The following is a 13925-nucleotide window of genomic DNA, read 5'->3' as shown; positions in this document are numbered from 1 at the left end:
GGGGCGGGAGTGACGTAACCGGTTGCAGGTCACCCAACAGCAGGTGTTTGTGACGGCTTACCCTCAGGTTGGCTGAGGGCCTGGCCCTGTGTAGTCCAGTGATTCTGATAGAATGATTGCATTGGATCAGCCACATGGCAGGTGATTGCCTGCTCAGCATCCGAACCCTCCGCTATCTCCCGAGGGGTCCTGCGGCCCCACTCACAGGTGCCCTGCGAGGAGGAGGCGGAGCGAGAGGAAAGGGGACTGGGCCCAACACTCACTGATCCTGAGCGCCACCCAGGGGCCAGGTGTGGAGCAGCAGGAGGCAGGTGTCACTGTCACCCTTCCACACTCAGGAGATGGGCTCCAGAGGCTGAGGCCCCTGGGCCGGTGGCAGGGTGGAATTCAGCAGAGGCTTCTGTTTCCAAAGCAGGAGCCAACCGTTCTTTCAAGACTGGGTCTGCCCCAGGTCTCCGTACCCTGCTGGTCACCATGCAGCCACTCCAGCAATCAGACACCTGGGGGTCAGGTACCCAGGGCTGTTTTCTGTGAAACGCTATTAAAATATTCATGTGCTCCATGGATTCTCCCCGTGCTGGGGGCTCTTTTCTTGTGGTCTCCGGTGCAGCTGGTGCTGGCTCTGTGCAGGCCTCTGGTCTTATTGACTGGGCTGGTCCTTGGCCTCATCCTTCCGTGGCTCCATTTTCCCACCCGCCCATTCCCTGACCATCGCTCTGAGGGCTGTCGTGGGTCCTGCTGTTGTGGGTCTTGTGCCACGTGCACCATAGCTAGCTGAGCAGCTGAAGCCCCATGGATGGTGTTGGGCCCAGGGCTTGGCTCCACAGGACACTCAGGCCAGCCCTGGGGTCTGCTGGGGCTGCTGCCTAGGATTCCTGGCAGTGCTGATGCGGTCAGTGCCTGGGGACCTTTACTGCAAGACAGTGTGCAGATACAGCACAGGTCTCCTGGGGAGCAGACAGGCCTGAAGCGGCAGCTGGAGCTCCTCAGCAGGGACTGGGCCCTGAGTCACAGGCTCAAGTGCTCGGCTCGGAGCAGGAGTCAACAGGGATTTCTGCCTCTGCTTAGCCCCTGACTCACTGAGGCCTCCCTGGACCTCGGTTTCTTCATCTGTGACATAATGGACTGGGGTGGGTTTGGAGGATCAAGGACACCTCTGAAAATGTGATCGGAAGACATGGACTCATTTCTAGGCACACACACATGAACATATATACAACACAAGCATGCATACACAATGCACACATGCATGCCTACGGGCATACATACATGAACACATACAAATGCACATGTACAACACATGAGCACACATGCACGAGCAATACACACATGCACACAACACAAACATGCACACACAGTACACACACATGAGCACACATGCATGAACACATACACACATGCACACAACACAAACATGCACACACAGTGCATACATGTGAGCACACACAGATACCTACATGAATGCACATACATGCATACACATGCACACATGCAATGCACACACAAACACACTCACACATGTGTACACACAGGCACCCTCACATACACTCAGAGAGTGTGTGGGCTGGGGCAAGCTCATGCGTAGATCCCAGGATCTTTTCCCAGTTGTGATCACAGCCCATGGGTGGCTCGTGAAATTAATTCAGTGGGTCTCCACCAGCATTTTTAAAGAAGGATAGAATAGAGTGGAGTGGAAGTATGCATTGGTTCACAGCCTTTACTTCAGTGCTACACACACGGGTACACACATACGACACACACTGAATCACGGTGGAAAATCTATTTCCTATTGTGGCCCATGGTCATTGAGTCTGGAAAACACAGAGCCAGGACATGCCCCGATGGGGCGGCTGACTGGTCACCCTCACTCCTCGCCACCCTCAGACCTAAGCAGTGGGCTGTGGGGTGGCTCTCCCCACAACTTGGGGCGGGAAACCCAACACATAGGAAGGTTACCTTCTTTTTTTTTTTTTTTTTTTTTTTTGAGACGGAGTCTCGCTCTGCCACCCAGGCTGGAGTGCAGTGGCCGGATCTCAGCTCACTGCAAGCTCCGCCTCCCGGGTTCACGCCATTCTCCTGCCTCAGCCTCCCGAGTAGCTGGGACTACAGGCGCCCGCCACCACGCCCGGCTAGTTTTTTTTTTTTGTAGTTTTTAGTAGAGACGGGGTTTCACAGTGTCAGCCAGGATGGTCTCGATCTCCTGACCTCGTGATCCGCCCATCTCGGCCTCCCAAAGTGCTGGGATTACAGGCTTGAGCCACCGCGCCCGGCCGGAAGGTTACCTTCTTCTTTTTTGAGACAGAGTCTTGCTCTGTCACCCAGGCTGGAGAGCAGTGGCGTGATCTCCGCTTACTACAACCTCCACCTCCCGGATTCAATCTGTCCTCCTGTCTCAGCCTCCCGAGTAGCTGGGACTACAGGGGCCTGCCACCATGGCCAGCTAACTTTCTGTATTTTTAATAGAGATGGGGTTTCATCAATTGGTCAGGCTGATCTTGAACTCCTGACCTCAGGTGATCTGCCCGCCTTGGCCTCCCAAAGTGCTGGGATTACAAGTGTGAGGAAGGTTACTTCCATTTCCTGATGTTTAAGGTGTGGCCTCTCCTGGTTCCTTTTTTATTTGATTTGATTTTCTAATTTGTCTACTTCAGGGCTGAGAACATCTCTTCTCTTCTCTTCCTCTTCCCCTCCATTCCCCTTCTTAGCTCCTCTTCTCTCTTTTCTGTATGCAGAAACATTAGCCCGATGCCCTCCCGGCCCCTTTGGTAATTGTACCAGTTGGCAGCCTTGCTTCTGCGTCCCTGTGGGAAGGTGGCTCGGCCAGGAGCTCTTTGGCGTGGCAGAGCTCCCTCCTGGCCCCCACCGGGTCTGGGAGGATCTCGGTTTTACAGAGCGCCCATGCCAGCCTTCCTTGGCAAGCTCGTGGTATTTCTCTGCATTTGCCAAGAAATGGAGCAAAACCCAACTCAGTTTCCTGGGCTCTTCGGGGACGCAGGAAAGGAAAAATAATGACTCCACATCCTTTCCCTGAACTTTCTGTACTCATTTTCTTCTATTTGTCTATTTTTTGCTCTAAAATCACAGGGCTTTCGTTATTTGACGTCTTTCGTGTATAAATACAAGTTGTCCCCAGACTACTGTTTTTTCAAACATTTTTGTGATTTAAAACAATTTTATCTTTATTGTGAAAAATATACTACATACAGAAGAGTACATCCAATACAGATACATGTTTTAAAGAATGGGTAGCCTGCTGAGTGCAGTGGCTCATGCCTGTAATCCCTGCACTTTGGGAGGCTGAGGCAGGAGGATCGCTTGAACTCAGGAGTTTGAGACCAGCCTGGGCAACATGGTGAAACCCGTCTCTACAAAAAATACAAAAATAAGCCGGGCATGGTGGTGCATGCCTGTGGTCCTAGCTATTTGGGAGGCTGAGGTGGAAGGATTGCTTGAGCCTGGGAGGTGGAGGCTGTGAGCTGCGGTCGTCCCACTGTACTCCAGCCTGGGTGACAGAGTAAGACCCTATCTATCTCAAAAAAAAAAAAAAAAAAATTGGGGAACCTCTTCCCAGATTAAGAGATTAAGAAATAGAACCTTAACCAGAACCTTAGAAGTGGCCTGTGCACCCTCTGGGGTCGCATCTCATTCGTTCATTCATTCATTCATTCATTCATTCATTCATTCATTCATGCAGCAAGTCTTTATTGAGTCCCTGCTACGTGCTAGGCTTTGTGCTAAGCATTTGGGATATAGCCGCAGACAACAGATGAAAACCCCTGACTCTGTGGCTCTGCATCTTACCCTGCAGGGAAGAGACATTTTGACTTTTCGTGATGTGCATTCATTTGTTTTGTCTTAGGGTTTCCATGTGAGCATGCATCCCTAAACATCAAGCTTCGTTTTGTGGTTTTGGAACTTGAGGTAAACAAGATGATACTGCATGGACCCAGCTGGGATTGCTTCTCTCCCTTGGTCTTGCCTCACATGTGAGATTCACCCCACAGCTGTGCGTGGCCGTGGGTCGTTTGTTTTCATGCCGGTATATAGTGTTCCACTGTTTATCTGTGTATCCATATTCTGTTGCTGGTGGACATCAGGATTGCTTCTGATTTTTGGCTATTATAGAAAATGCTGCTGCAAGCATTATTCCGCAAGTCTCTCCGGGTCCTAGGGGTGGAATCGGTGTCATGGGGTGTACCTGTGCTCAGCTCTACCAGATCATGGCAAATGGTTTTCCCACGTGGAGCTCCGATTGCAGTCCGTCTGAGTTACTGTCTACTAATTTGCATTTCCCTGGTTATTAATAAGGCTACACATCTTTTCTTTTTGCTCTTTTGTAGAGACGGGGTCTTGCTATGTTGCCCAGGCTAGTCTTGAATTCCTTGCTTCAACTGATCCTCCTGGCTTAGTCTCCCAAAGTGCTGGGATTACAGGCATGAGCCATCGCACCTGATCATCTTTTCGTGGGTTTAGTATCTTTTTGTTTTTTTAGTTTCTTCTTTTATGAAGTCTTTTGCCCGTGACTTTCATATTTTGACTTTTTTTTATTTGCAGGCATTTTTTATAGCGATGGTTCTCTGCTGGGATGACTTTGCCTCCCAGTCCCTGCTGGCGGGGCTCTCAGGCTGCAACCCCTGTGAACACTCACGTGCCCAGCGATTGTCCCCTAGGTGTGGACGCCATGTGAGCCCCAGCCCTTCCCTGTGGACATCCACGTCATGCTGCTAACCCTGGTCATCCACAGTCTGAACCCTCCTCCTTGCCCCTTCCTGATAGAGGAAGTGTGCTGGGCTCTTAGCCACAACTGCAGAAGGTGGGGCTGGGGTTCACTGCTTGTTTCTGGGGTCACTGTCGCTGTCATCCCCCTACCCTGCAACAGCTCAGCCTGCTTGGGTCTAGGAGCTGCAGCGTTTTCCCTCCCTTCCTCAAGGCAGTGAGTGCCCACCCAGGCCACACTACCCAGAAGCCAGTGCTGCCCCCACCTCAACCCGCTGTGCCCACCTCCTGGAAGAGGGCTGGCAGCATCTTGGACTAAAGGTCACGTTGGCCTTCTGGGGTTGCTGGCACACCTGTGGGCTGCCAAGGCCACTCCCAAGGGGCTGTGAGTTTTGACCGTGCTGGCACACACACCCCTCACATGCACACAGTGGGTGCCCCATAAAACACAACAGGCACTCCTGTTGCTACCCAGACCCCAGGACAGGGTGCACAAACCGTTGATTTAGAGATGCCACCTGGAAAGCCACAGCCCCAACCCATTCCTGTCAATCGAAACCTATTGGAAGTAAGACATGGGGCTCAGCACTTAGCAGCATCCTCATTGGGCCTTCTGGTAAATGGAAGGATTTTTCTTTAAAACATGGATTTTCTGATGTCATTTTGCTTACCGTAGACTGCTCAGGGCCACTGAAGGATGAGAGAGAGAATACATGGCAGGAACAACCATTTCAACTCGAAGGAGAGGTGTGACGCGTGAAGGGGACAGGCAGAAGGAGCAGGGCTTCCGGTGGGAGGGAGGGGGATGGCCAGCACAGAGAGAGGAAGAGGAGAACTTCCAGTGCCTGGAGAGGGTGACCCATCTCCATTAGAGGAGACCCCCCACCTCCTGGGCTCCATCCCATAATTAGCAGCAAAGGCAGCTGGCCAGGGCACGGTGCGCTGCACAGGTGTGAAATGGCAGCAGTGCCTCGGGCATTTTCCTCGGCACCTTTAGTCATTAGCTATTTGTTTCCGCCCCACAACAATTAGTGCTGATGTGACATGTGCTCAGTTTTGTGCCGAATAAAACTGCCACCCAGTGCGATCTGGTACAAATGAGTCAAACCAGACAGGCTCACCCTGAGCCTCCTCTTTTGTTTCTGGAGACTTCTCTCACCAGACACTCAGGTGTACCAGTACAGGAGCTTTGGACCTGAGTGGACTCCAGCAGCTCCATTAACCCAGAGCTTGCACCAACCCAGAACTTCCACCAAGCCAGAGTTTCCACCAAGTCAGGGCTTCCACCAATCCAGAACTTGCAACAATCCAGAGCTTCAGCCAACCCAGAGCTTCCACCAACCCAGAGCTTCCACCAACCCAGAGCTTCCACCAACCCAGAGCTTGCAACCAGAACTTCCACCAACCCAGAGCTTCTGCCAAGCCAGGGCTTCCACCAATCCAGAGCGTGGAACAATCCAGAGCTTACATGACCCAGAGCTTGCACCAATCCAGAGCTTGCACCAACCCAGAGCTTCCATCAATCCAGAGCTTCCACCAATCCAGAGCTGCTGCCAACCTAGAGCTTCCACCAATACAGAGCTTGCACCAATCCAGAGCTTCCACCAACCCAGAGCTTCTGTCAACCCAGAGTTTCCACCAATTCAGAGCTTCCGCCAGCCAATCCAGAGCTTCCACCAACCCAGAGCTTCCACCAATCCAGAGCTTCTGCCAATTCAGAGCTTCTGCCAACCCAGAGCTTCCGTCAACCCAGAGCTTCCACCAATCCAGGGCTTCCATCCAGAGCTTCTGCCAACCCAGAGCTTCCACCAACCCAGAGCTTCCACCAATCCAGAGCTTCTTCCAACCCAGAGCTTCCGTCAACCCAGAGCTTCCACCAATCCAGAGCTTCTGCCAACCCAGAGCTTCCACCAATCCGATCTTCTGCCAGCCCAGAGCTTCCGCCAACCCAGAACTTCTGCCAACCCAGAGATTCCACCAATCCAGATCTTCTGCCAGCCCAGAACTTTTGCCAACCCAGAGCTTCCACCAAGTCAGAACTTCTGCCAACCCAGAGCTTCCGCCAGCCCCAAGCTTCTGCCAACCTAGAGCATGCACCTACCCAGAGCTTCTGCCAACCCAGAGCTTCCATCAACCCAGGGCTTCCACCAATCTAGAGCTTCTGCCAACCCAGAGTTTCTGCCCAGAGCTTCCATCAAACCGGAGCTTCCACCAACCCAGAGCTTTTGCCAACCCAGAGCTTCTGCCCAGAGCTTCTGCCAGCCCAGAGCTTCTGCCAACCCAGAGCTTGCACCAACCTAGAGCTTCCAGCAACCCAGAGCTTCCAGCAACCCAGAGCTTCCAGCAACCCAGAGCTTGCACCAACCCAGAGCTGCTGCCAACTCAGAGTTTCGACCAACCCAGAGCTTGCACCAACCCAGAGCTTGCACCAACCCAGAGCTTCCGCCAACCCAGAGGTTCCACCAACCCAGAGCTTCCACATACCACAAGCTTCCACCAACCCACAGCTTGCAGCTAAGTCTCCAGAAAGGGGGGAACTGCTCTGTGGGCGGCATTCGTTCCAGGTGCGACTCTGAGGGGACGGCCAGGCTGGGCTGTGCTTACTTTCCAGAGGACAAGAGGGGACAAACCAGGGGCTGGGGCTACCCACACATGCACACACACACACACACACACACTGGACACATTACACACACCCAGACACACACACACTCTGCAAACATCACACACACATTGCACACATCACACACCCAGAAACACACAGACACACACGCACTGCACACATCACACACACACACTGCACACATCACACACCCAGAGACACACACTGCACACATCACACGCACTGCACACATCACACGCACTGCACACATCACACAGACACCACACACACTGCACACACCGCACAACACACACACTCACACACACACTCGCATGATGCCTTCTCCATGGCCAGGGGACCTGGGGCCTGTGCTTGTGCCTGTGCCCCTCTGTCTGGGGGCCTGCCTGTAGGATGGTGGCCTCCTGAGCCTGGGCTGCATGGCCGCATGTGGGGCCAGGTGTCTGAGCTCTGTCCTCCTGGCCACCGCCCCCGCAGTGCTGGTGAGCTGGGACAGCCAGAACTCAGCACCACGGCCCGGGCCTTCAGCAGCAATTTGGATTCTTCATTGCTTTGGGGCTGGGTATCCCACAGCCAGGGCAGAGGCTTGGGCCTGGCGAGGCCCCTCCTGGCTCCCACAGGGTCCTCAGAGCGGGGGCTGGCTCTCCTGTCCCTTCCTCACCTTAGGAGGGCACCCACCCCGCGGGCTCAGGACCACTGCACGACTGGGTCTCACCCTAGTGCTTCTCCACAGCCCCCTCTCCAGACACAGCTCCCCGGGGAGGAAGGGCTGCCAGCAGGGTTCTGGTGACACAACCACCTGCCCTGCAGCTGTGGCCTCTGCGCCCTGCTCTGCATCCCTCTGGCTGCTTCCCGGTGTGGGTCGTGGGGCCTCTGGGCTTCCCCAGATGTCTCAGAATCGAATCAGCTTCCTTCCCTCCCGGTAGCAAACCTCAGGGTGATTCAGCCCCAGGAACCTCCGGACGCTGCTGCCGCCTGGGCCTATCCATCCCCGCCAACAACCCTGCCAAGCCTGCTCCCTCCTTCCCCTCCCATGAGAGGAGCCGTCCTTGCCTGGCCTTCCGGAGGCTTGTGGGGCTCTCGGATGGAGCATCCTCCCTCTCAGTGTTCTTTCCGATAAATCCCCTAGCCTATGTGCAGATTTGTTTCATTTGACACCCATCAAAGGGCATCTGGGTTGCAGGGCTGTCAAAGTTGACCCTTCTCTGGAGCTGGCCGATTTGATCACCTGGGCCACCTGAAGGAGTCGGGGGACGGATGTGTGCCCGTGCATTTAGAAGCGAGGAGAAGGGGACAGGAACTGCTGTTTCCCAGAATGGTTATGTGGTGCTGGCCGCCTTCTGCAGTGGGGAAAGAGGACGTTCTTGCGGACCTTGACCTCCATGCTGGCAGCCAGACCCCGGAGGCGAGAGTGACTCTGCCTCACCCCGGATGCACCACCCACCTCCTCATTTCTCAGGCCCCCTCCACCCTTTGTGCTGTGGGGAGGGAAATAACTAGAGACGTTGTCACACTGCATGTGACAGGAAGGTGACATTCTGGTCTCAGAGCCTGAGGCTGATGGCCTGTGGGGAAATTTCAGGGGAGCATAGAGAGGGTGAAAGGAGAACAGAAACCCGTCCAGGGGCCCCAGCTGGCCCTTTGCAAACAGAGGCACGGTCAGGCCAAACCGAGGGCCAGATCGCAGGTGCAGGCTGGAGTCTGAGATCTGGTACCTGGGCTCAGCCTGTTTTAGCTGCTGCTCAGGTGCTTTCCGCGGAGGGGGTGCATCACCCGCTCCACCCATGGGTGCGTTCATATGTGGGGCACCGCTCCTGGCTGAGACCAGGACTTGGCTCTGGTGACTATTTGTAGGTGGCTCTTCCTCTGTGTCTGATCCCGAGCTCACAGCTGCTGTGCCTTCGTGCTGTTCCCATTCCTTCCTCATATCAGCAGCCCTGTGGTTTCAGGGGAGAGTGGGGGTCGTGTCCCCCGGGATGGGCTCCTGCAAGGGGCGCTTTGGCAGGGCGGACGTTGGAAGCTGAATGCGGAGGAAGCATCTGGAAGCGGAGCTCTTGGCCTCAGCTCTCCTGTCCTGGGGTGAGTCAGGGTCTCTGCTGGGGAGGGCTCTGGGGAGACAGCTCTAGAATCTTCTCTGCTGGGTTCACGCAGGGCCAAGCCTGCGTTTGACCTTCATGCATGAAGGAAGGAAAGCGGGTGGAACAGCTGTGGACGTGGGGGCAGATCGAGCAGTCAGCAGTGGCGACAACAGACTTAACTTTTAACTGGAAGCTCAGGAATACTGTGGTCGTCATGCTGTCAAATCTCTGTCATCGCCGAAGGGGAAGTGGGGAGGTGCATGTGTGTCGGGCAGACAGGAGGTGTGCGGGGTAGGCCAGGGGAGGCGGGTGTCTAGGCTGGGGTCTGAGCAGTGCTTCAGGGAGGAGGGGGCCTCACAGGGCAGGAAACGGCCAGATGTTGTTCTGCAGCCCCTTGGATAGGGGTCCCGGGGACAGGCGAAGCCCTTGACAGTGTCAAATAGAAAACAAATCTGCAATGTTTATTGCGGCATTATTCACAATAGCAAAGACTTGGAATCAACCCAAATGTCCATCAGTGACAGACTGGATTAAGAAAATGTGGCACATATACACCATGGAATACTGTGCAGCCATAAAAAAGGATGAGTTTGTGTCCTTTGTAGGGACATGGATGCAGCTGGAAACCATCATTCTCAGCAAACTATCACAAGAACAGAAAACCAAACACCGCATGTTCTCACTCATAGGTGGGAACTGAACAATGAGATCACTTGGACTCGGGAAGGGGAACATCACACACCGGGGCCTATCATGGGGAGGGGGGAGGGGGGAGGGATTGCATTGGGAGTTATACCTGATGTAAATGACGAGTTGATGGGTGCTGACGAGTTGATGGGTGTAGCACAGCAACAGGGCACAAGTATACATATGTAACAAACCTGCACATTATGCACATGTACCCTAGAACTTAAAGTATAATAATTAAAAAAAAAGGAAAAAAAAAAAAGAAAATGAATCTGGACGTAAGTCACTGTATTAGAAAGGATATTGCGGGAGGGCGTGGGGCTCATTGCACCGGGGAGGGCACGCCCACCTTCAGAGCAGGGAGTGCCTGAGGGCTGGGGAAGAGTGAACAGAGGGAGAGAGCGAGCAGTGGGAGGTGGGAAAGGAAGGGCCGGGAAGGGGCTGGGAGGAGAGGTCTGACCTGAGGCCCACCTTTTCACAGAGGGGTTGGCTGTGGGACAGAAGCCCCTTCCTAGCTCCTGGCTTTCTCTTTAAGTATCTTTTGAGTTTCAGTTGTCACTGTGAAATGTCTTGTTTGTTTGGTGTTTATTCCTTCACTTCCTTTTAAGCAAAGGAATTTTTCCCTCGCAGGACGCTCTACAAGTCACCGGCAGACATGTGGATTCACTGTTCAAGTCAGCCGTCCTCTCCAGTGAACTGAACTAGAAGGGCCAGGGTCGAGGAGTACAAAACATGGTAGCCGAAGGTCTGCCGACTTGGCAGGGTTAGTGGGCATCCTTCTCTAGGGAGGGCTGTGGGCACAGGCAAATGTCTAACACAATTATGTTTTTCTTTTCTTTTCTCCTCCCTCCCTCCCTCCCTCCCTCCCTCTCTCTCTCTCTCTCTCTCTCTTTCTTTCTTTCTGACAGAGTCTTGCTTTGTCACCAAGGCTAGAGTGCAGTGGTGCAATCTTGGCTCACTGCAACCTCTGCCTCCTGGGTTGAAGCGATTCTCCCACCTCAGCCTCCCGAGTAGCAGGGATTACAGGTGTGTGCTACGACGCCCGGCTAATATTTGTATTTATGGTACAGATGGAGTTTTGCCATATTGCGCAGGCTGGTCTCGAACTCCTGGACTCAAGCGATCCTCCTGCTTCAGCTTCTCAAAGTGCTGGAATTACAGGCGTGAACCACCGCGCACGGCCTGCAGCTATCTTTAGGTCTAATAAAATGTTCTTGAATTTTGACTTTACAAAGATCTGCTAATTCAGAGGAAACTGCTTTACTCCCAAAACTGTGAAGCCCTGCAAGGGATGTTCCATGGCGATAGACTCAGGTTACTCTACTCAACTGTGGCTTTTCTAGGAGTCGCATCCGTGGGAAATCCCAAGTTCATCCCACTTTAGGGAGAGCCACACATTTGTACATTCTGCATTTTACTTTTTGTATTTTTGAAAGAGGGAGCAAATACGGTCACATAAAGTAACAAAACAACGATTGTTAGAAGGGCTTTGCATGAATCCCTTATTGTTCTGCTCTGCAACCTGAGTTGGCCTCTATTCCTGGATGACCACACCCAGATTTGTTCCCTCTTCGTCAGGCCCAGGGGCTCTTGTACCTCCCAGTCAGGCTCCCAGGATCAGGCACTGGTAGGTGCTTAGCACGTGTCTGTCACAGGTGGTTTAATTGTCTGCTTGAACCTTCTCAAGTTACAATTCTAAGGAGTCCCAAGGAAGTAAAGTGATTTTAAAAACACAGGAAACAGTTCTCAGAATTTCTGCAACAAAAACGGAACTTACGCTGTTTTTGTTTTTGTTTTTGTTTTTTGATTTTTTTTTTTTTTTTTTTTGCCAAAAGAACTAGAAAGCTCTACAAAGCAGACAAAACAACTGGATTTAGACATCAGGACAAAAGGCTGTGCAGGGCTGGCATCCCTAAGAGATAGGAAAAAAATGAAGTGAGTTGTACAGTCAACTCTGTTTTCTGGTTGGAGGCAGTTTTCATACTGTCAGGCAGGGAGGGGGAATCCAGGCAGAGCATGGCGAGCTAGCCGAATGGAGGAGAAGACAGTGGGCTGTGGGGAGGCAGGCGTGAGACAGGGTAGCAGAGAGGAGGAAGATACTCAAATAAAGAAACTCAAATACCTGCATAAGGTCCCTTTGAGCCTTCACTTAATACCAATCTGTACATGCGTAGGTGGAATTCCAGGAAGTGAATAAAGAACAGTGAGGTGTAAGCTGAACAATTCCTAGAACTCACACCAGGCTGCAAGAAGTTTGAACTCCATCTATTCAGTTGGAGACCTCATAGAGCACTTGGGGCAATCAATAGACAATATATGGCCGGGCACGGTTGCTCACTCCTGTAATCCCAGCACTTTGGGAGGCTGATTTGGGCGAATCACCTGAGGTCAGGAGTTCGAGACCAGTCTGACCAACATGGAGAAACCCCGTCTCTACTAAAAATACAAAAAATTAGCTGGGTGTAGTGTTGCATGCCTATAATCCCAGCTATTTGGGAGGCTGAGGCAGGAGAATCACTTGAACCTGGGAAGCGGATGTTGCAGTGAGGTGAGATTGTGTCACTGCACTCCAGCCTGGGCATCAGAGTAAAACTCCATCTCAAAAAAAAAAAAAAAAAAAAAGACAATACAAAGGATCAAGCCTTAGTAGTAGGAATAAATTAACTCTAGAGTATAAGCTACTCTAGATACCCCAAGAAAACGTAAAAGCAAGTCTCAAAAACATCAACCTCATCTGCAAGTAACTTTATTACTTGCCAGAACAAATGTCAACACTCTTTAAAAAGGAAAAAAATTCCATACATGTATCAACGTTATATTCAAAATGCTTGTCACCCAATAAAATATTGTGAGATATATGAAGTAGAGATTGTGATCCATAACTAGGAGAGATATCAGTCCATAAAATCAGACCCAGGAATGACGGGAATGACAGAATTAGTAAATAAAATAATTTTAAATGGCTATTATAAATATGCTCAAGCATGTAAAAGAAAACATGAATGGAAACTGAAGAGAAAAGGAAGGTATTGAAAAACAAATGGGATGTTGGCCGGGCGCGACGGCTCACACCTGTAATCCCAGCACTTTGGAAGGCTAAAGAGAGAGGATCATGAGGTCAGGAGATCGAGACCATCCTGGCTAACACGGTGAAATCCCGTCTCTACTAAAAATACAAAAAATTAGCCGGGTGTGGTGGCGGGCACCTGTAGTCCCAGCTACTCGGGAGGCTGAGGCAGGAGAATGGAGTGAACCCAGGAGACAGAGCTTGCGGTGAGCCGAGATCGCACCACTGCACTCCAGCCTGGGCGACAGAGTGAGACTCTATCTCAAAAAAAAGAAAAACAAATGGGATGTCTAGAAATGAAAAATAATTTTGCAACTGAAAAGTTCACTAGATGGGATCAACAGCAGATTAAAAACTGCAGAAAAAAAGATCAGTAAACTTGAAGACAGGGCAATAAAACCTGTCAAAACAGAAGTATATAGAGGAAAAAAGATGGGAAAAAAAAATGAACAGAGCCTCAGGGAATGTTGTCTAACTTGCTTGTAATTGGAATTCAAGAACAAAAGAAGAGTGAGAGAGAGGAGTAGAGAAAATGCATTAGGAAAAATAATGGCCCCCATAGTTGTCAAATTTGATAAAAAGTGTAAACCCACAGGTCCAAGAAGTAAAATAAATCTCAAACAGTGTAAACACTAATAAAAGTATATCAAGGCATATCATAATCAACTTGCTGAAAACCTATGATAAAGAGAAAATTTTAAGAGTGGCTAGAGGAGGAGAATCCTTACATTTAGGGGAACAACAATAAGATGACTGC

At 51.6% G+C, this 13925-nt stretch overlaps 1 long non-coding RNA gene across 3 annotated transcripts; it reads left to right on the top strand.

The window, feature by feature from the left end:
• Positions 1-9162: 9162 nt before the first annotated feature.
• LOC123572431 (uncharacterized) lies at positions 9163-11324 on the top strand. Of its 3 annotated transcripts, none has more exons than XR_006696994.3 (3): positions 9163-9415; positions 10732-10846; positions 11172-11324. It is a non-coding gene; the product is annotated as an uncharacterized lncRNA (long non-coding RNA). The 3 variants fall into 3 exon arrangements; XR_006696995.3 differs by having other exon boundaries at positions 11010-11324; XR_006696993.3 differs by having other exon boundaries at positions 10732-10864.
• Positions 11325-13925: the final 2601 nt, after the last annotated feature.

Source organism: Macaca fascicularis, chromosome 3, assembly GCF_037993035.2.
Source record: "Macaca fascicularis isolate 582-1 chromosome 3, T2T-MFA8v1.1".
Lineage (NCBI taxonomy): Eukaryota > Metazoa > Chordata > Mammalia > Primates > Cercopithecidae > Macaca > Macaca fascicularis.
Note: the sequence above shows the minus strand (reverse complement) of the source record. Positions and strands in the feature narration are given on the sequence as shown.